The 23,116-nt window shown below is 46.0% G+C and overlaps 1 protein-coding gene across 2 annotated transcripts in view; it reads right to left on the reverse strand.

Moving 5' to 3' along the window:
• Positions 1-23,116, reverse strand: part of EPS8L3 (EPS8 signaling adaptor L3) — a 196,698-nt gene that overhangs the window by 148,686 nt on the left and 24,896 nt on the right. The window contains exon 1 of one of the 2 annotated variants that reach the window (XM_078644786.1): positions 15,015-15,145. The exons of the other annotated variant lie outside the window; for it this stretch is intronic. The gene's annotated coding sequence lies outside the window, so the exon portion shown is untranslated. Of the gene's footprint in view, positions 1-15,014; positions 15,146-23,116 lie in introns of those variants that run through there. 2 annotated transcript variants of the gene reach the window in all.

Consider the following 23,116-nt stretch of genomic DNA (forward strand, 5'->3'; position numbering starts at 1 on the left):
GAATGAGCATCAGGATTAAAACTCTTTAAGGAAGCAATATTGGCAATGCAGCTTTTGATGTCATCAAAATCCTGTTCACATTCTACTGACCAAGCAAACTTTGTCTTGTTCTTTAACAGCTTTCTTATATTATATGTTCTGGTCGCAAAGTTGGGAATGTATTTCGAACAAAATTCAGCTAAGCCAATAAAGGATCTGACATCATCTTTTCCCTTGGGGGAAGGAGCACACCTGATAGCATCAACTAAATTGGGTTTAGGTTTAATACCATTACAGTCAATGATATGCCCTAAGTAAGTTACATGATCACTGGCAAAGGTGCATTTGGTGTATTCAACAGTTAACCCTTTGTCATTGAGAATGCTCAAAACTTCATTTAAGGTATTGTCATGATCTGCCTTTTCCTTTCCAAAGATGAGGATGTCATCCTGAAAAAACTTTGTGTTTTTAACAGTGGAAAACAACCTGTGCATTAAACGCTGAAAAACAGCTGCGGCCGAAGCCAAACCAAAAGGCATTCTTTTAAATTGGTAACAACCTTGTGGGGTTATGAAAGCAGTGTATTTCCTGCTGTCTTTAAACAAAGGGATCTGATGGTACGCAGACGATAAGTCGACTGTAGTGAACCATTTAGCCCCGTCAAGCAAAGCTAACATTTCATTGATCTTTGGCAGGGGAAATTGGTCTACCACTATATTATCGTTTAAGTGGCGAAGATCCACACATAGTCTTAGTTTACCGTTGGATCGTTTCACGACCACCAAAGGGGAAACCCAAGCAGACGTTTCAATCGGTTCAATTATGTTGGATGAAACCAATTTCTCAAGTTCTGTAGCCACGTCTTTTCTTAGAGCAATTGGCACACTTCTAACTTTATGGATCTTAGGTGTGGCAGAGTCCTTCAAAATTATTTTGTGTTCGAAGTCTTTCAATTTGCCAATTGTCTTTGAAAAAACTGCAGGGAATCTTTTTAACAGTTCCTCACCGGTTTTGGTGCCCTCATCCATAACCAAAACTTTTTCCACAGAGTTGGGGTCAAGAATAATGTGTAAATCCCCTTGGTCCTTCCACCCTAAAACAGATGGACCTTTTTTTGATACATATAACTTGCCATAAGATCTACGGTTCTTGAACTCAAATTTCAGCCAACGAAAACCAACTATATCAATCTTGCCACCATCATAACCTTCAGGGTCAATATCCGAGGGAGACAGTTTTGGACCAACTCTGTCAATGAAAGTGTTACGCCATATATCTTCGTTTATGATCGTATAAGGTGAACCAGAGTCAGCATAGACCTTGATGCGCACTCCCCCTATATGTATCCAACATTCAGGTTTGTTATCGACAAGTAAACAACCATCCCTAATGTTGAGGAGTAATTTTTTTTTAAAAACTACAGCGCAGTCAGATGCTTGATCATCATCACTAGAAGTGTTCTCATCAGAAACTATGTCTTCTTGAATACATTTGACAGTCTTTGTCTTCCTTCTACATGCTTTGGTGTAGTGACCATACAGTCCACACGCACCGCATTTACTCTTTTTTGCAGGACAAGACTTCGCAAATGCCAAATGTTCAAAACTCCCACACCTATAACATTTGGGAGATTCATTACTGTACTTAGGCTTTGCCCATGTTTCGCTTTTTTGTTTAAAATTACCGTTTCTTTTTGAACTAGCATCTACTTTAGCCACAACATCTTTGCTGACATTTTCAGATTTTAGAGCACTCGCACATCTACTGGATGACTCAGCTTTACGAACTAAGGCTAGGATATCTTCTAAACAGGCATCCCCATTCATCCAAAGACGTTCCTGAATTGCAGGATTATTAGCGTGCATTACCACCTGGTCACGAATTAAATCTTCAAGTAAACCGCCAAAGGCGCAATCATCACCCATTTTTCTCAACTCACCAACATAGTCATCCACAGACTCATTTTTAGATTGTTTCCTTTGGTAAAATTTGTAACGCGTAATACCCATACAAACTTTCGGAGAGAAATATTTGTCTAAATTGGATAGAGCCACTGTGAAGACATTACTATCACCTCCCCCTACAATAGGCTTGTTCATTTGGTTATAGCATTTAAGGCCTTTTGGACCCAATGAGTGTAAAAGAATACGTTTCTTTTGATCAGCAGACATTTTTCCATCAGAATCTACTGTGTCAATATAATTGAGAAAATAGTCTTTCCATTCTAGCCATTTTAACGTTGGTTCAGAACCTTTACACCAGAATTCTTGAGGATTACTTAGAGAAAATGTTTGTTGACTCATGTTGGTGTGAAGAAAGGTAAAAATGAGTTAAATGATATGAGAGAAGATTGCAAAGGAAAGTTATCCGTAAGGTGTACAGTTTGGTGGAATTGTTCAGTGAATACAGGATCCTTCTACACACTGTCCAGTCTTCACCACCATAAAGTGAAGAATTGCAGAAATTCTTGAAAATGTCACAAATTAGGCAAGAGGTTTTGTTCAAGGCATAAAGCAGCGATTACCTGTGACCGCGATGAAAATCCGACTTGTGGGTGTCGAAATAGGTAAATAAACAAAGAAAACGTTTTCCGTTTTTTTTTTTTCGTTTGACGAGTAGGCCTGTCCAATCCAAAATGGCCGCCACGCACTGTGTGATGCGTCACGTTCTCAGTGAACGTATGACGTTACAGAGATGCAACGCGAGTAGGAGCGAGAACCTCCAAGTTTGAGGACACGCGCGTTAGAAGCGTGTAATGAAGAACAACTGTAAGCGCTCGAGCGTGGTGTAGCAGCGCATCCAAGGTATCCAAAATGAGGATAGAAATTTCAGTTTTAGTAAAAATTAAGGCGTCGCTCACCAGGTTTTGTTGTGCGTAAAATCAATTATTGTCCTCCATGCGTTGTTGAAATATGGTAACGTCGTCTCTGCTCCACTTGTCGTCTCGACCATTAGGGAGGTCGGAATTATCTTGAAAGCGGTTCACAGGTTAAGAAAATCATCCCGATCGTCGCCAATTGTTAGATTGATGAACCACACATGAAATAGGTGGAAAGTGGATTTAATGTATACAGCAGAGCAGGTACACAGCCAGACAGGTTAGTAGTCAGGAGTAACTGACTATCTTAGAATACAGCACATAGGAACGCTCTGAGCAGAATGTAGAATGAATATAGTTAAAGCAACATGACATTATTACACAACATAACAGGGAGAAATCAGAATTACCTCTGTCCCAACAATGCAGGCTGCAGGCTTCAGCACGGCTCTGCATCGCCCAAGGGATTAGAGGAAAGCTCCTTGGCAATGGGGCACCACGTCCTCCCGTTGCCAGGAGCCTTTCTTCTCCACATTCTTTCTCCACCTGATCGCCTAGACGATCATGCTCAAGGCCCGACATCTCCATAATAACTGGCAGCCGCTGATCGCTTGAGCACGCGAGCGTCAGTAGCTCGACCCTTAATCGCAACCAGCTGCTGCCAACACCACGGATTACGGCAAGTTGGAGTTTATTGATCCATATAAAAAAAAAGAGGGAACTACCATTATCATCATTTAAACTCACTATTACTATTATTTATAAGGGACAAATCTGCTTCAACTCCTGCTAAGGCCATAACCAGATAGACTCTTGCATTCCCCCCTTTCATGTTGCTTGCTGTATCTCTTAAGGCTCAGGCCTGAGTATTAACAGCCTTATTTTTCAGAGTACCTTTGCTAAATCCCAATTTATTAATCTAAACTTTCTACCTGCACCATGTCTGACATTGACTCAGTCGACGCTATCGCTTCTACTCCTAACATGGACAATGAGGCCTTTAAAAAAATCATACATAAGAAAATGAGGCCCTGTATGCTCGATACCTTGAGTCAGGTCATGTCCTCCAAAAGGTCTTTTCCTACAGAGGAGGACAAAGCTACAGAAATTCTGGACCCCCACTACACAGACGATATCAATGAAATAAGGGGAAAAAAATAAAAATAAAAATAAAAACATCGAGCACACAACCCCCAAGAGCACGATGGGAGGTCCCAGTACCTCATCTAATTCTGGAGGTCTTAGCACCTCAATTAATAATGGAGGTCTTTGCACCTCGAACTACCTTGGTGTCCCTAGCGGCAAAACTTATAGTGGTGTTCTTAGCGGCACAAAACATCTGGTCCCTAGCGGCACAAATTATCATGGTGCTCATTACAATGCGGGAGATAATGACTTACATGACGATGAGTCATCAAACAGACCTGATGAATACGTCCTAGACCTAGGCGAGGATGACCAAGAATTTTACAGCCCTGAGGAGGATCCCCCCCCCATCCTCGTCAAAAGACAATATCCTTAACCCCTTGGGGGAAGAAATGTTCTCCCCACTAAACATCAAACACCCGAGAAGCTCTGAGTGGTGGCCGCAAGATCATGTGGCCAAGTTAATTCATAAATGGTTAAGAAGCCTCTTAGAGTATACTCAGAGTTGAGTGCTCAAGACCCTCAATAAAGTACAAGACCTGCCAGATTCCTAACTTGGACCCGACCCGGAGTTAATTAAATTCCTTCTCAAGCTCAGGAGAGATCAAAGAAAAGGGATGGAAAGATCCCTCATGAGGTGTCAGGACCGTCTCCTTGACGTCCTGGGACCCTTAGCCACAATCATAGACTCCGCTGAGGAAAGCCACATTAATGGCACACCCCTGAATACAGATCTTATCAGAGGTTGGAGCCAGAGAGCGCTAATACTGCTGGGCAATGCCAATGCAAGCCTCAATGCCAAGAGGAGAAGGGTTGTAGTAACCAAAAGCAACCCAAAACTAAGTGACATGGCGGACAGAGAACCCTCGCAAAATCCAAAAGGACTACTTTTCGAGGAGGACCTTATTAAATCTTTGGGAAAATACGTCTCTACATTTATGGCCTTGGATAAGGCCCAACAACATATGAGGCGAGTGTTGTTTAACCCTAACCTTTTTGGCCGGGACCGGAAGAAGGGGCCTCTTTTCCGGCCGCTTCAATCAAAGGCCCTACTCAAGATCCCGAGGCTACGGAAGAGGTTATCATCCCAACAACCCTACTCAATTCTACCCCCAGAGAGGGAGAGGACCTCGAAACCGAGGGTTTAGATCACGTGGAACCACCGACAACCGACCAAGTGAGTATACTTCCCCTCCCTCTACCCCTTCTTTCATCCAAAAGGTGGGAGGCAGATTCAAATTCTTCTATCAGAATTGGAAATTAATTACTCAAGACCCAGGGGTGTTAAACACCATCATGGGATTTATGATAGACTTTTCAGAAACTCCTATACAAACCCCTTTCTTGAGTGACATCCCTCTCTCTCTAGATCAACAGAGAATAGTAGAGGAGGAAATCTCCTCTATGCTTCAGGAAGGAGCCGTAATAGAGGTCCCTCTGGAAGCTTTGCGATTCATAAGCACGCTCTTTCTCATAAAAAAAAGGACAAGGGTTGAAGACCTGTGATAAATCTAAGATAACTAAACAAATACTTGGTTTACAGGTACTTCAAGATGGAGGGCATCCACCTCCTGAGGGATCTAGTACTAGTGGGAGACTAGCTAGTCAAACTAGACCTAAAAGATGCTTACTTCACCATCCCAATGGCCAAAGTCCACCCACCCTTTCTCCAATTCATCTGGTAAAACCACTTTTACCAATTTCAAGCACTTCCTTTCGACCTATCCTCTGCCCCATGGTGCTTCACCAAGGTCATGAGAGCAATCGCCTCATCCCTAAGAGAAAGAGGTATTCCCCTAATCGTATACCTAGACAACATCCTTATACTGTCCCAAGACCACTCACAAATAGTCCAAGATCTGCAGACTGTAATGGACCTTCTAGAAAGCTTAGGGTTCATCATTACCAAAGAAAACCCGATTTTGACTCCTGCCAGAACTCTGTAGTTCCTAGGCTTCACCATAGATACAACGAGATGTCTCCTTTTACTCCCCTAAAAGAAAATAACCAAAATCAGGAAGAAAATAAGACACGTCCTGAAACAAGAAAACCTATCTCTAAGGGAGCAAGCCAGACTACCGGGTCTCCTTTCCTCTTCCATCCATGCAATCTTCCCGGGCCCCTTAAACTATCGGGCCCTGCAAAGTGTAAAAGCGAGAGCCCTAGGATATGGCCTGTGGTACGGAGATCGCATTACCCTAGATCAGGAAGCCAGATCAGAACTAGCCTGGTAGCTCGGGAACCTAGATGTGTGAATGGCAAAGCGAATTTTAGGTTCAATACCAGAGTTTGTTCGAGAGCCAGATGCGCGCCTTCATGGCTGGGGAGCTTGCCTTCTCGATCAGAACTTTGGTGGTATCTGGTCGCAAGAGGAGTCCTCTCACCACATAAATTACTTGGAACTTACAGCTGGTCTTTTATGAGCTTCAGACACTCTCTCCTGGGCAGATCAGTCATCTTAAAGATGGACAACATGTCCGCGGTAGCGTATATAAACCATCTGGGAGGTACCAAATCTGCGGACCTCTTGAATTTAGCCAAAAAACTTTGGATGTTGTTTCTGGAACACAAGATCACTCTCAGAGCGGAATACCTTCCAGGGAAAACGAACATCTCTGCGGACTGAAACTCGAGATTCCTGTTAGATCACAGCGACTGGAAACTCAATGTTTCCGTGTTCAGGTCTCTTAACAGGATTTGGGGACCCCTAGAGATAGACCTATTTGCGAGCAGACTAACCTTTCAATTGGAGAAATACTTCAGTTGGATGCCTGACCCGGGTGTTCTGGCAGTGAATGCTTTCCTCCAGTCTTGGAAAGGAGTCAAAGCGTACGCCTTCCTTCCCTTTGCCATGATCCAGAGAGTTCTACAGAAAGTGAGACAGGACTAGTGCTGCCTTGTCCTAATAACTCCCTTCTGGCCATTTCAGGCCTGGTTTCCCACCACTCTAGAACTAGCTTGCAGCCCCCCCTTCTTAATTCCAAAAGAATCATCTAACAGATGTAGATGGAGGAGGTCACCCCCTAATTCAGACCGGGAGTTTGAACCTTCTTGCCTGGAGAGTGTCAGGAGATCCAAAGAAATCACAGGACTTTCGTCAACAGCTGTAACTCACCTCAGAGAGTTATGGGCCCCAGGCACTCACTACAGATATAACAACATATGGAGAAGCTGGGTACGTTGGTGCCTGGAAAGGAACCAGAATTCCTTGAGGTACCTATTGTTGACATAGTAAACTTCCTTGTTGAACAGTTTGAAAGGGGTCTCAGCTATAGAACTATCAACTGCTAAAGATCGGCTATCTCTGCTGGCCATGTCCTTGACAACGGTAAAACGGTAGGTAAAAATGTCATTGGTTGCAAAGTAATGAAAAGTTTTTGTCTAAGAAGGCCTCCTAAACCCAAATACGAGAGTCTCTGAGATGTTAAGTTAATTCTAGATCTTCTTACTCACTGGCCGGATAATATTTCCCTGAATAGAAAAAATCTGTTCATCAAGCTCGCAACTCTGCTATGCCTAATCTCCTGCCGAAGAGTTTCTGATGTCAAAGCCCTTCAATTCAAAAATTAGATCCTTTAACATGTTTGGTGTCAAATTCGAGTTGTATAGAAGAACTAAGACAATGTCAATCAATCAGAACATTTGTAAAGCGCACTACTCACCCGTGAGGGTCTCAAGGCGCTGGTACTGCTGGAACAGCCAGGTCTTGAGTAGTCTCCTGAAGGTCAGTAGGTCCTGGGTCTGTTGTAGGAGGATGGGGAGGCTGTTCCAGATCTTGGCAGCAAGGCAGCAAGGTGGGAGAATGATCTGCCAACAGAGGTCGCTCTTTGGATGCGGGGGACGGTAGCGAGGGCGAGGTCAGCTGAGCGGAGCTAGCAGTTGGGGGTGTAGAAGGTGAGACGTCTGTTGAGGTGTGCAGGTCCGGTGTTGTGGAGTGCCTTGTGTGCGTGGGTGAGGAGCTTGAAGGTGATCTTGTTGATGGGGAGCCAGTGCAGGTCTCTCAGGTGGGGTGTGAAGTGGCTGCGGCAAGGGATGTCAAGGTTTAAGCGTGCGGAGGCGTTCTGTATGCGTTGAAGTCGTTTCAGGAGTTTGGCCGAGACTCCTGCTTAGAGGGTGTTTCCGTAGTCCAGCCAGCTGCTGACGAAGGCCAGGGTGACCGTTCACCTTGTTTCGGTGGGGATCCACCCGTAGATCTTTCAGAGCATGCAGAGGGTGTAGAAGCAGGAGGACGAGACAGCGTTGACCTGCTTTGTCATGGAGATAGTAGAGACGAGGATGAACGCCAGGTTGCGTGCGTGGTCGGGGGATGTTGTTGCAGTTCCCAGAGCGGTCGGCCACCAGGACTCGTCCCAGGCTGAGGTGGTGGAGCCGAGGATGAGGACTTCTGTCTTGTCCGAGTTCAGCTTCAGACGGCAGTTATTCATCCACTCGGCGATGGCTTTCATTCCTTCGTGGAGGTTGGCTTGGCCAATGAGAGGGTCCCTGGTGAGGGAGAGGATCAGCAGTGTGTCGTCGGCGTAGGAGATGATGTTGAGGTTGTGCAGTTGGGCGACGTGGGCGAGCGATGCCATGTAGATGTTGAACAATGTCGGGCTGAGGGATGACCCCTGGGGTATACCGCAGGTGATCTTGGTGGCTTTGGAACGGAAAGGGGGTAGGCGGATGCTCTGGGTTCTGGCAGAGAGGAAGGAGGTGGTCCATTCCAGAGCCATGTCTTGGATCCCAGCGTCGTGGAGGCGTGTGCATAGGGTGCGGTGGCAGACAGTGTCGAAGGCGGCTGACAGGTCTAGGAGGATGAGGGCCGCAGTTTCGCCGTTGTCCAGCAGGGCTCTGATGTCATAGGTGGGGGCGATGAGGGCAGTTTCGGTGCTGTGGTTGCTGCGGAACCCGGACTGGGACGGGTCCAAAATGCTGTTCTCCTCGAGGTAGCGGGTCAGTTGTCTGTTGACGGTCTTCTCGATAACCTTCGCCGGGAAAGGGAGCAGGGAGATGGTTCGGAAGTTCTTGAGGTCCTTTGGATCAGCCTTGGGTTTTTAGAGTAGGGCATTGATCTCTGCGTGCTTCCAGCTCTCTGGGAATGTTGCGGTCTCGAAGGAGATGTTGATGGCCTTGAGGAGATGGGGTGCGATGGTGGCGCTGGCTTTGTTGAAGATGTGATGTGGGTATGGGTCTGACGGCGAGCTGGAGTGCATGGTATTCATGATTTTGATGGTGTTGTCGTTGTTTATGTTGGTCCAGGTGAGAAGGGATCGGTGTCGATGGTGACCGTGAGGTCGGAGGTCTCGGTGGTTGTCGGGCGGTCGTGTTGTTGAAGCTCTCGTGGATGTCTGCGATGGAAGAAGGTGGCGAAGGAGTCGCACAGGTCTTGTGAGGGTAGGATGTCGTTGGTGTTGGAGCTGGGGTTGGAGAGTTCCTTTACGATGTTGAAGAGCTCTTTGCTGTTGTGCACTTTGTTGTCTAGGCGGTCTTTGAAGGAGGCCCTTTTGGCGGATCTGATGAGATGATGGTGTCTGCGGGTGGCGTTCTTGTGGGCTGCATAGCTGTCCAGTGTCTGTTTGCAGTGCCATTTCTTCTCTAGTTTTCAGCAATTTTGCTTGGAGGCCTGGAGGTCCTCAGTGAACCAGCTGACTTTCTTGTTGGTGTGTCTGTTGGAGGGTTTCTTGATCGGGACGAGAGAGTTGGCGCCATCGTCGATCCACTGTCTGAGGTTGTGGGTGGCAGTGTCGGGGTAGGTAGGGTCAGGTGGTGGGCTGCGGGCGAGGGTGGTGGTTATCTGGTCTTCAGTGACTTTGCTCCAGCAGCGGCAGGGGATCTGTTGGGTGCGATGGTGCGTGGTGGGTTTCCGGAAGGTGAAGTGGAAGCAGCGATGGTCAGTCCAACGGAATTCAGTGGTGTGGCTGAAGGAGACATGGGAGCTTGCGGAGAAGATGGGTTCAAGTGTGTAGCCGGCTGAGTGGGTGGGTGTTGTGACGAGCTGTCTGAGTCTGAGTTTGGCGAGGTTGTCAATCAGGGTGGTGGAGTTGGTGTCGTTGTTGTTCTCGAGGTGGAAGTTCAGGTCCCCAAGGAGGATGTAGTCTGTGGAGGCGAGGGCTTGTGTACTGACGAAGTCGGCAATGGAGTTGCTGAACTGTGGCTGGGGTCCGGGGGGTCTGTAGAGAAGGGTTCCTCTGTGGGTGGTGTTGGGATCGGTGTGGATCTGGAAGTTCAGGTGTTCGGCGGTGCTGAGGGTGTCGTCAGTGCTGGCTGAAATTCTGAGAGGGTTCCTGTGGACGATGGCAATTCCTCCTCCTGTACCGATGGTGCGGTCCCTGTGGGTGATCTTGTAGTCATCAGGGATGGCAATAGCGATGTTGGGTGCCGAGGAGGGGTTCCTCCAGGTCTCCGTGAGGAAGGCGACGTCTGGGGAGGTGGAGTCAAGTAGGTCCCAGAGTTCGATGGCATGTTTGCGGGAGGAGTAGAGGGCATCCTGAGGTGGTTGCGATCTATCTCGGTGGGTGGGTTGGCGGAACAGGTGCTGGTGAAGCTGCAGTTCCGGAAGGAGAAGGGTCCTTAGGTGCGCTTCTGGTTGGCCTGGATCAGGTGTGTGATCGTCTGGTGTTGAGTGCGTGGAGGGTGCTGGCATCATAGCGGAGGCGGTCGTCGTGGCATAAGCGGGGGCCCGGGGTTCTGGCGCTGGGCGCGGTGCAGGCACAGACATGCGCAGACAGGCTTGCCTTAGGCACGCCTTCGGCGTTCCAGCGGCGCGGCCGCGCAGCAGCCAAAATATAAGGGGTGGTGGGAGGGTGGAGCAGCTGGGAGACAGGAGTAGGGTGGCGAATCGGCGAGGGAGGGAGGGCTGCAGGGAGGCAGCGGTGGCAAAACGTGGATACAGAAGGCAAAAAGGGAGCAGGAAGAGTGGAAAGAAAGAATACAAGAGAAATGGGAAAAAAAGAAATTGCAGTAAGACAAACAGTAAATTAGACAGAAATGCAGCAGAAGAAACAGCTATAAAACGGGAGCAGGCATTGATACAGGAGCGGCGAACTCACAGCAGCGGTGGCAGCGGGGTGAGGGGCACGGACACACAGTTGGTGATGTGTGGCGTAGGGAGCGGCCTAACTTGAGGGCAGGGTCAAGGGTCTGATTCAATCTTTTACCCATGTTTTGATTTATGGTCAAAACTTTGTGTAGTGGATTGCATGAGAGAGTATGATCACCGAATGTTTGGTCTTCGTGCCCAGGGTTTGAACCAGTTACTTATATCCTTTGGTGCGCTTCTGGTTGGCCTGGATCAGGTGTGTGATCGTCTGGTGTTGAGTGCGTGGAGGGTGCTGGCATCATAGCGGAGGCGGTCGTCGTGGCGTACGCGGGGGCCCGGGGTTCTGGCGCTGGGCGCGGTGCAGGCACAGACATGCGCAGACAGGCTTGCCTTAGGCACGCCTTCGGCGTTCCAGCGGCGCGGCCGCGCAGCAGCCACCATATAAGGGGTGGTGGGAGGGTGGAGCAGCTGGGAGACAGGAGTAGGGTGGCGAATCGGCGAGAGAGGGAGGGCTGCAGGGAGGCAGCGGTGGCAAAACGTGGATACAGAAGGCAAAAAGGGAGCAGGAAGAGTGGAAAGAAAGAATACAAGAGAAATGGGAAAAAAAAGAAATTGCAGTAAGACAAACAGTAAATTAGACAGAAATGCAGCAGAAGAAACAGCTATAAAACGGGAGCAGGCATTGATACAGGAGCGGCGAACTCACAGCAGCGGTGGCAGCGGGGTGAGGGGCACGGTTGGTGATGTGTGGCGTAGGGAGCGGCCTAACCTGAGGGCAGGGTCAAGGGTCTGATTCAATCTTTTACCCATGTTTTGATTTATGGTCAAAACTTTGTGTAGTGGATTGCATGAGAGAGTATGATCACCGAATGTTTGGTCTTCGTGCCCAGGGTTTGAACCAGTTACTTATATCCTTTGTAAACCCCATAAGGGCATAACCTCGACCTCTATTGCCAAATAGGTTCAAACTGTCATAAATTTAGCAGGTATTGACGTAAAAAATGTCAAGCTCACTCACTTAGAGGTGCTATGGCCAGTAAATCTCGCTGGTCTGGAGGTAAGTTGGATGATATTCTCAAAGCGGCCGATTGGTCGAATGCGAGCACTTTTGCACAACACTATTGCAAACCTATTGAACACATGTCTGATGTAGTCTTACAAACCTTCCAGCATGAATAATGGTAGCCTCCATTCTTGTAATGAAATTGCGATCCTCCTATTACCATGACTAGAGAATCTGGATTTCATTAAAGACACGGAGGCTAACATTATCCCACCCTTCCCTTCCCTTGGGTGGCTGGGGCTTACAGTGAATTAATGCTCATGTCTATTACCTCTGTTTGAAATGTATTATTATTCATTTAATATCTTGTTAAGATTTATAATGTGAATTCTTTTCTGGAGGTATTTACTTCTCTTTCTTTTCATGTAAACTTTCATAATTTCGAGGTGTCTGACCTTTGGATCCTCCTACGTTTCTCATTCTCCTTCTTGTTGAGCATCTGAGAATCGTTTAGAAGATTAATATTTGTGGACTTATTCTCTTCTCCACATTTAGAAGAGGCAGATTGTTGTTGGCTCATGCCTAGTATTTGTTTCTAATATTCTGTTCTGGAACCTTTTTACTTTGTGATGTATGCGGCTGCTTGGACTGCATTAAAAGAAATATGCATAATGTTAGCCCTCGTGTCTTTAATGAAATCCAGATTCTCTAGTCATGGTAATAGGAGAATCGCAATTGTTTGCCCCTGCTTTCACTGTTTTTGGCGGCAAATGCTACCACTGCTAATTGTTATTATAACTCTCAAAAAAGGGTTTGCTTGTTTTTGTAATAGATTCCTCAGGAAGTAGGTAGCTGGGATTGGTTGTTCCAGATGTTGCTGTTTTCGGGGCAAAATGCTTAATTTGTAAAATAATAAGTGCCAGGACCCTGGTCAGGAGGCCACTGCAGCATGCACCACTCCGTTCCCCTTCCAGTACCGCCAATGACAGTACCAACACAACTACCAACCATTACAAACATACAAGTGTCGGAATTCAGAATAGTCCAGGCCCCAAAAGCTGTGAGAATGGGTTGGGAGGAAGGTACTAGTAATTTTTAATGTATATTGAATTAGTAAACAACTTTTGGTGTGATTGTCTCTAATTTAGACAAACAGCCCCATCATGTGGTAGACTGTCATAAGTGCTGGTGTTGACAATTGCGTTCTGATGCCCAGCATTGGAAACCACTTGCTCAAATTAAGCACTGGCTACTAGGTGCCTTATGCTGTAGACAATTCAAAATGAGTTCCAGACACTGTTTTTATTTTGAACAAGTGCTTACGCTACCAGAAAACCAGAAGGTGGGGGGCACATAATGTTTGTGCCCAAGCCCTGATTAGACTTCTTACAGATCTGATTTCACTCGCAGTGCAGGGGACCTCTAACGTAGAGATAAGGTTTCTTGCCAATTGTTACTGTGAATGGCAATTGCTTCAAAACGGTGTTGTGGAAAATTGAATTTTGCCTTGTCATATGTGCCTACGTGTTCCCCATCCTATGTTATATGTGCATGATCGATATGCATATATCCCCCTATGATCGATTAAAGACGCAATTATAGTTGTGTCCAACTCTAGTATGCCAGTATCCAGTTCTCGTGAAAGCAACGAGTATTAGGCCTATGTTGCCACGTTTTACAGTGTGCACGTTAATTCAGCAAATTGTCCCCGTTTCTAGGCCTCAAAGGGCCCGGACACCAGATTCAAGCTCCAGTCTCCTGAACCCACTCCGAGGAGCGATGCAGCCCCCACCTGCATCCCTGACCCTTCACTTACTTCCTGCCGTGCAGCGCGGTGCCCGGCCTGGCTCTGCCTGCCTGTCTGCCAAGAGTATGTTATGCCTCCAGTTATCAGTTCAGCTTTCCTTCTTCGCATTCCTAAGCTACTGAACCGCATAAACAGCTTCAGCTATAGTCTAGTCTTTCTGTCTCCAGGCAAGTGAATTACTGTATTAATATCCATAGAAGATTCATAGCACACGCAATACATGTAGAATATATGCATGCACCAGCCTTAGTGTCAAGTAGCCTTTGCCCTGATAACTTTTAGATTCTATCAACATGTACTCCAAACACCAGATACCAGATACGCTATAGGTACATGTCGCCCTGACACCGCAGACTTTAGTCTCCTCTTCTAGTGCAGAAGTCATAGCCCCCAGTTCTCCCCGGTAACACGTCATTGCCCGTTTTGCGCGCACCATTAGGTTAAAGGTCCCAGCTGCTCAAGTAGCCCCCTCCATGTTTCCGCCCATTCATGACACTTCTGTGACGTTCTCATCACATGTCTTCGTGCACGCCCTGTGCACGCCTCCTATTCACGCCCATGTCTTCTTATCTTACGCTTGTCACTAGTTACGCCTACTGTATGTAATGTAATTGAAATGTCTTACTATATATATGTATCCTGAACTGTTGATGGGGCGCGGCAGCTGCCTCTCCATTTTATTTCAGGCTGTCCCGATCCAGTCCCTTCCCTTTTGCCTGAATAAAGCCCTTTCGACTCGGATACATCGGATCCTGCCTCTTATTTATTGAGCTATCTGTTATTGTTAATGCATTCAAAAATAGTACCGGTATTTAATTATTTATTTAACACATAATGGCGCCCGAATAGGGACGAGCCCCTTCCTCACGCGCTGGCGATGCAACGCCGGTCCCCTGACCCTCTGCAGCCGTGACGGAACTATACCGTGCACGTGCAGATATTTCTGCTTCAAGTCTCCCTCAGGCCCACGGAGGAGACGGAGACTGCGGTCCGACATCCAGACGAAGCGGTGTGGAATGCGGTTCGTCCCGACCAGAGCCCAAGCCGAGAGTGCAAGGTCCGAGGTATCCGGAGGCCCACCTGTAACCGAAGCCCGAAGTTCGAAGCGCGTAGTAGTAACCAGATGTCGTTGCAGTCCAGTCCAGTCCGAGGCCTTCAGTTTCTGCTTCCCGGTGAGTACCGTTGCGGGGGAAGTATCTAGACAGGAGCATTAGTTTGTTTCTGGTCTGATGGGTTTGGGTACACAGATCCAGTCTGTACTGTTTTAGCAGTGCATCTAGTTTCTGTACTGTTTTAGCAGTGCATCCAGTAATTCTAGTAAGTCCGTTCTCGAGAAATTCATGTGTTCTGTTTTTCAATGTATCATTTAGTATTCTGTTCGAACTGTTATCAATGTATTTCTATGTCGTGGTATGAGTGATTTGTTTGCCATTTTATTACTGTGTTTATTGTATATTGTGTTAAAGTCCAAGTACAAGTTCGAGATGCCTCTATTCTCGAAATTACGTCAGATAAAGACTAGAAAAGGGTTACTCGAAGAAGCAGTTCCTGTCCCTCCTCGGGATAGTCCTGGTCATTTTATGTATCACAAGCATGGCTTAGATGCCATATTATATCTAGATTTATGGGTGGATTACACCAAACATCTTGAAGAGAAATATAGATGGCCTGTATCAGGTACATGGGATGCCGAGTGCATCATGCGAGTAGAAGAAGCATTATGGAAAAAGAAAGCCAGACAGTCTCAGAAAGATGCCATCGAGTTATGGCGCAAAGAATCTCACCGGAGAACCGAAAAAGAATTCAGAAAAACAGAATTAAGTAGGGAATCCTCAGAAAAAGCCCAAGAAAGGGAATCAATCGAAGAAGGTGAATGAGTTAGAGCAGAACAGTCAGACAGACAGAGAAATGCCCTTATTAAAGGTATGTATCCTCTTCTTGCCGAGGGCTGGCCAAAAGCAACCCCAGAAGCACCCTGTAATTTACCGCCACCATTGGTCCCGATTAAGCTACGTCCTAAACCGACCGCAGCTGAAATTTTTCTATCGTCCTACTTGGACGACACAGTCCCAGAATACGCAAATCCTATTCCGCCTGCTCACCCACAGCCTCCTGTAAATAATGTAATTCCTGTTCCTCCAGCCACTGGTCCCGGGGGCCAAGTTAATGTGCCAGTACCCCCGGACCAGCCCACAATAAATGTACCCGCCTTGCCAGTTACTTTACCAGCACGTACAGTATTCCCCGACGATTCTAGTCCAGGAGCAGTGGGAGGAAGTGCTCCCAGCACCCCGCCCCAAGCAAGACGACTGACGCTGCATGACGTAGCGTTACAGCGAACGCCAAAAGTGGCTACATACACAGATCTCAAGCGACTTCTTACTGACTGTATATATGATCCAGTCCCAGGCGAAGATCACATGATCTTATATTCAGTACGTTTAAGACGGGTTGCCAGCTTCTTGATCACCCTGCCCGACATGAAGGAACATCTAAACAGAATATATCGTTTTATCCGTACAGGAGAGAATCCAGGAAGTATTCACGAAGCTATGTCACAGAGGAAAGCCGAGGTTCAACTTATGATTTTAAAGTTCTTGATTAATTGTTTAATAAGAGAGCAAGATTATCCAGATAAAGATCAAGACGAGATGAAAGCCCTGACAAGGTGGAGTGACAATATAGCCGAAGGAAAGCACAAGACACAAGGTAGTGTAGAGAGTATGTACAAGAAAATTCGTAAGGAAATAATACGTATACACCAGAAGGAGGAAGAAAAATGAGCAACCGAGAAAGAGTATGACTCTTCTAGTGAAGAGGTAGACAGCGAGAATCCCTCTAGAATAGCGTATGTAGGTAGAACTAGACTTTCCGACAGACATTCACGCCTAGATTACAAGAAAGTTTTTCCTCCTCCAGCACCAGAACAGTGTTCTCTTGAACAAGTATTCCAGGCCACAGATCAGATTCTGAAATCACGAATAGGTTATAGCGAGCTTAGTACAATGCATGAACAAGAACTAGCCCGATCAGCAGTCCGATGGACTAGTGATTCTACCACGTTTCCAGATGAAATAGTGGCTCAAAAGTTTCTGAAACTGCCCCCAGCCGAACAGCGTCTGGTGGGTATGTATATGATCCAGCACCTCATTACACTGTATGAGGAACAGCATTCTGATCCAGGTCCTCTACATGATGTATTAAACGAGTTACTCCAAAACAGATGGAAAGGTCTAGGTACCGATTTAATTAGTGTCATATTAGAACAGCGCCACAAGTACAGAACGTTTCTGAATCCACATTTTGTTTCCGTCTCACCCCCAGAAAGAAAATCATTCTACATAGATAGACAGAATCCGTTACGAGAAGTACATCCAGTTAAGGGAACGGGGGGTGAGCTAGAACGAGTATTTGTTTACACCCCCATCACGAAAATAGAACTCTTGGAAATGAAAAAGTTAATTCCCTGTCACGATAAAGATCCAGCAGGGTTCCACCGTGAATTAAAAGACATGCTCCGTATGGGAGAATACACGTATCCCGATATCATTAAAATGTTAAAGGTCCTGTTGCCTGCGGGCATATATGAAAAACTAAAAGAAAAAGAATGGGAGGTGGGAGAGAAAAAGATAGATTGGACAGCATTAGAAACTGAAGATAGCACACGAGTTCCAGGTACCGGTCTTGGGGAAAAAGCTAAAGCTTTGCCCGAATTGTTAATACAAGTTTTGCCAAGATTACTAGCCACGAAAAAGGAAGATTGGGATGCTATCTCAGCCTGTAAACAGAAACAAGACGAAGATACTAGTGATTTTTATTCTAGATTCGAGAAATGTTTCATTATTAATAGTGGTCTGAAAACAAGTAGTGAATCGTATCCCCATCTTTTTGTCACCAAACTAGTCGAGAATTCAAGTCCACAAGTTAAAAATCGAGTACTGAAAGTCGAGAGTACCTGGCAAGCTAATACTCCGTCACAGATGCTTCAGATGCTCCAGTATCACCAGAACAGAATTAGAGAGGAGCAGGAACACGAAAGAAGACGTATGAAAGACACGAAAATGAAAGTACTAGTTGCGCAGTCTGTTCCACAAGACAGTCAGAAGAGGGGTCCGAATCAAGCCAGTCATCCTGCAGCTCCCGTTAAAGGGACATGCAATTACTGTAAACAGCCAGGTCATTATATAAACGAATGTGCAGTTCTGAAACACAACATAGCTACTGGTAAAACGAAAGAGAGACCACGTCCGCCTAGACAAGAGCAAGTTTCACAGACTTCCCAGCCACCGCAGAATGCACAGCAGACAGTTACAGTACCGCAGCCTATAGCTGCCACACAACACGTTACACAACAGATGTACCAGTATGCACAGTCAGAGTATCCAGATTACCAGCCATATTCATGAAACAGCCTAGAGAGGGAGGTAGGCTTGCCTCTCATCGAGATTCCTGTAGATCAAGAGGGTCCCTATGTACATAGTCAAGTATTAGGGAAAGACAGAAAGTTTCTGATTGATACAGGGGCAAGTAGGACTACCATCAGTCATGACGAGGTTCCAGGGGCTCCGCTCTCAGGCTCTAGAAATGTTTCCCTTGGATTTTCAGGAAAGCCTATTGTTAAGGAAATATCGAAACCAGTTACTCTAGAAGTTGGTCCATTGTCCCGAACTACAGACTTGTTACTAACGAAATCCTGTCCAGAAAATGTATTAGGCATTAGGACTCTAAAAGAATTAGGCGCAGTAATATGTTGTTCCCCAGAAGGGGTACGACTGTTCTTGCGTGATTTTAAAGGTCATTATGTATTACGTGATTTTGATCCAAGATTATTGAATGTACCACAGCATTTATGGGCGCAAGGTCCAACTGATGTAGGTTGTATGCACATCACACCCCATCGTGTCACTCTGAAGCAAGGTGTTGTATTACCACGAATCCGACAGTACAAATTGCCAACTGAGGCTGTAGCAGCCTTATCCAAAATTATTGACGAGCTCATTGCTCAAGGAGTAGTTGTAGAAACTGACTCCAATATATGTAATTCTCCTATCATTCCGATTCTGAAACGTACTGATCCAAATGCACCTCCAGTTTATCGATTAGTGATTGACCTTCGAGAACTTAATAAATGTATCATACCCCAGTACCCAGTGGTTCCAGATATTTCTTCCCTATTGACAGCCATTGATTCCGAAGCTACGTTCTTCACTGTTATTGATCTCAAGAACGCATTCTTTAGTGTCCCCATTCATCCGGATAGCCAGTTTCTTTTCGGATTCTGTTTAAATGGAAGAAGCTATAAATTCACACGAGCACCTCAAGGTTTCACAGAAAGTCCTAGCATTTACAGTCAAGCACTTAAAAGACAACTAGACAATATTCACATGCCAACTGACACTGCTCTGCTCCAGTATGTCGATGATCTATTGATCACAGCCCGTTCTGAACGTGACTGCGAACGTGCGTCACTTACAGTCTTGTATTTCCTGGCCGAGATGGGGCACAAGGTGTCCCCTTCCAAATTGCAATTCTGTGTCCAGCAAGTGGTCTACCTTGGACACTTACTGTCCAAGAGGGGTAGGCAGTTGACACCTGAGCGTATCCAGTTAATAGCACATCTTCCACAGCCCAAGACTCAGAAGGAGGTACGAGCTTTTATCGGCCTCACTTCTTACTGCAGACAATGGATTCCTCAGTACGCATTTCTAGCCAAGCCACTGATACAGTTAACGACACAGGAGGCAGCCGTATCGACTGTCCTCCCTTGGACTCAAGAACACACACTTGTTTTCAATGAGTTAAAGAAAGTTTTATGCCAAGCACCTGTTCTAGCAACACCGAACTACAGTAAGCCTTTTACACTTTTTGTTACTGAACGTGATGGTACTGCATTATCTGTTCTCACACAAGATCAAGCAGGACAATACAAGCCCTGTGCTTATTTTTCTAGCACATTAGATCCGGTGGCCCAGGCTCTGCCTGCGTGCCTCAAGTCAGTTGCAGCCACAGCTCTAGCTATCAGACAAAGTGATTCCATAGTGTTAGGACACTCCCTGACAGTACAAGTTCCACACTCCGTGGAAGTTCTTTTAAACCGAACACAGACTCAGCACTTGACAATTGCACGTTTAACAGGTTATGAACTGACACTATTTCAGCCACACATAGAAATCAGACGCTGCAACATTTTAAATCCCGCTACACTGTTACCCTCAGTTACTTCAAATCCTGCCACACATGACTGTGTGGAAGTTGTTAACACCATGACAAAGCCAAGACAAGACTTGACAGACATTGCATTACCTGATCCCGACCTGACACTTTACGTGGATGGTTCATGTATGAGAACAAGTACAGGAGAACTAGTTGCCGCGTATGCAGTGACTACTGACACTGAAGTTATAGAAACACATCGTATTGACACCCTGTCCGCTCAAGCAGCAGAGCTTGTCGCTCTGACCCAAGCTTGCATACGAGCCAAGAACCTGAAAGTAAATATATACACAGATTCACGTTATGCATTCGGAGTCGTACACGACTTTGGAGTGCTCTGGCAAGAAAGAGGTTTTATGACTTCTCATGGAACCAAGATTCAGCATGGCCCCCTCATTCAAGCTCTGTTAGATGCAATACATTTACCGACAGCTATCGCTATCATGAAGTGCAAGGCACATACGAAAGTCACAGACATTATTTCCCAGGGTAACGATCTAGCAGATCGAACAGCCAAGCTTACAGCTCAGACTCCAGACATTCCAGTTAACCCGACACAGACAGACATTCCAGATCAGACTACTTGTATGACAGTTAAGGACCCTACGCAAGATGTAATGGATATCCAGTCACATGCTACTCCCGATGAAATCAAGAAATGGTCCGAACAAGGAGGGGTCCAGACAGATCAAGGATGGTTGACGAAGGGAAAAGCCACATGGTTTCTCCCCGACTCTATGGTTCAAGTCATTATTAACACCACACATAGTCCAGCACATTTAGGAGAAAAAGCCATGTTAGACAGTATTCAGAACCTCTGGTTTAACAAGCATTTACGAGCAGCAGCCAAACAGAAAGTCCGTACCTGCATGATCTGTTGTCAGTTCAATCCAGGTAAAGGTGTCCCGGTGGAACAAGGTGGATTCCCTCCTCCTGACCACCCTTTTGAAGTCCTCCAGATGGATTATATTCAGATGGAGAGATGTCAAGGTTTCAAGTATGTCCTCGTAGTTGTATGCGCTTTGTCCAGATGGACAGAAGCATATCCAGTTCCAGATTACACAGCTGCGACCACTGCCAGGCAGTTGGTTCGTGAGTATTTTCCCCGCTATGGATTGCCGAGGGTCGTGTATTCAGATAACGGCCAGCCATTCTCATCCGAGCTCATGAAACAAGTATCCCTTCTGTTAGGGTACCAGTGGAAGTTCCATTGTGTACGCCATCCTGAAGCAGCCGGTCTCGTAGAGAGACATAACCAGACCTTGAAAATCCGCCTTGCCAAAGTATGTGCAGAGAAAGGTGTAGATTGGATGGTAGCACTGCCAGTCGCCCTTTTTTATATGAGAATGGTTGCTCATTCCCGTTCAGGTCTATCTCCGTATGAGATAGTGTTTGGTCGTCCCCCAAATATGTGGGGTACACCTAGACCACGTACAATTACAGATGTTGACAGTAACATGCTGACAGATTACCTTGCCTCCTTGATGTCTGCACTACAATCTTGTCGTTCACAGGTTGCCGCTGCTTTTCCAGACAACACCGAAGTGAAACCGCATGAAGTCGTTCCAGGAGATTTTGTGTTGGTTCGCAATTTTGATCGTTCAAGTCCGCTGGAGCCCCGCTGGAAGGAGCCCCGCCTTGTTCTCCTCACCACCCGGACAGCAGTGAAAGTGGAAAACTGAAAAGGCTGGCTACACTCCAGCCATGTGAAGAAATTCCATGGACTCAAACCAAAGACTTTTCTTAAAGACTGCCCCGTTCTCAAGGACTGCCCAGACTCTGAATCTAAACTTCCCTTGTTAGAGAAAACTCCGCAGCAGGAGTATAAACAGAAATTGAGGTCTAGTAGGTCAGCCAGTTTAATTGTCTAAGTCCCTCTCGGGTGAAACGGTTAGACAGGTTCCTGACATGTATGAGATAGACCCACACAGTGAGAGAGTTAGTCAAAACTCTAAGAGATGTATCATTACTCTGTTCTTTCTATTATTTCTGAGTCTTATGGTTACTTGCATAAGTTATGCTTTACATTTATGTTTTCCTATTTCACATGTACATATGTTTTCTAATGTTACAGTAGAGCACACATTTAGTGACCTGCCTCCTCACGAGTTATCCTATCGTCTTGCTATGCGTAATAATACTTTTATCCGAATGCTGCACTATTCACACCAGACCAGCAATGCCACTAATTGTTGGGTGTGTGGTCGACTCCCCCCTTTCCAGACACCGAAGGGAGTTCTGCCACTCTTTCCCTATCCATTTTCACATAATGGTTTGTGTGGAGCATGGTCCACGTTAACGTCATCCTCAAATGATATGTCCCTTCTGAATAGAACATGTTTCCCAGACAAGGAAGGTCTTTCCCATAGAACAGGGTTAGATCTAGAAAATGAAGTATATGATCTAGGTAATTATTCCTCGAATTTCATGGTTTTGAATGTTCAGTCCGAGACTACTCCAGATTTGCCTGCTATTTCAGTTCTACCAGTTAAAGGCGAATTATGTGTCAGAAAGAATGGTTCCGCACATGTAGGACATAGTGATTGTACTACTGTAGTCGAGTATAGTGACAGTGGGAAATCTATTTTCAAAGCCTCACGTCATTCTTATTTTGTGTGTGGTCAGACCGCATATGTTCGTCTGCCCCTCGAATGGGATGGAACATGTTACATTGCCTTCCTACTGCCACCAGTTTTCCTAGCTCCATCTGATTATCACAGAAACACATATCTAGTACATGTAAGACATAGAAGGGAGACCGAGTCCCCAATTGTCGATCAAACTGAAACTGCTCTAGAACAGTATCAAGACTTCAATAAAGGTTTCTTTTTCTTCATAGGCCCTGTCCAGAATAGTAAGTTAATACGTAGGCTAACCAGAACCCTTGAAGCAGTAGTGAATGAGACTACTTCCGCTCTAGGTAATTTAACTGAAGAGCAATCTGCTATGAGATTTGTCGTGCTCCAAAATCGTCTCGTCCTTGACGTCATACTGGCCGATAGAGGAGGAGCTTGTAGAGTCATCGGATCTAGCTGCTGCATTTTCATTCCTAATAACGGACCGTCTGTTTATTCAGCTATAACCAGACTTCATAAAATTGCCCATCAGTTACACCAGAATCCAGGCACCTGG

The sequence above is a fragment of the Lissotriton helveticus genome, chromosome 5_1, assembly GCF_964261635.1.
Source record: "Lissotriton helveticus chromosome 5_1, aLisHel1.1, whole genome shotgun sequence".
In the NCBI taxonomy this organism is placed as follows: domain Eukaryota; kingdom Metazoa; phylum Chordata; class Amphibia; order Caudata; family Salamandridae; genus Lissotriton; species Lissotriton helveticus.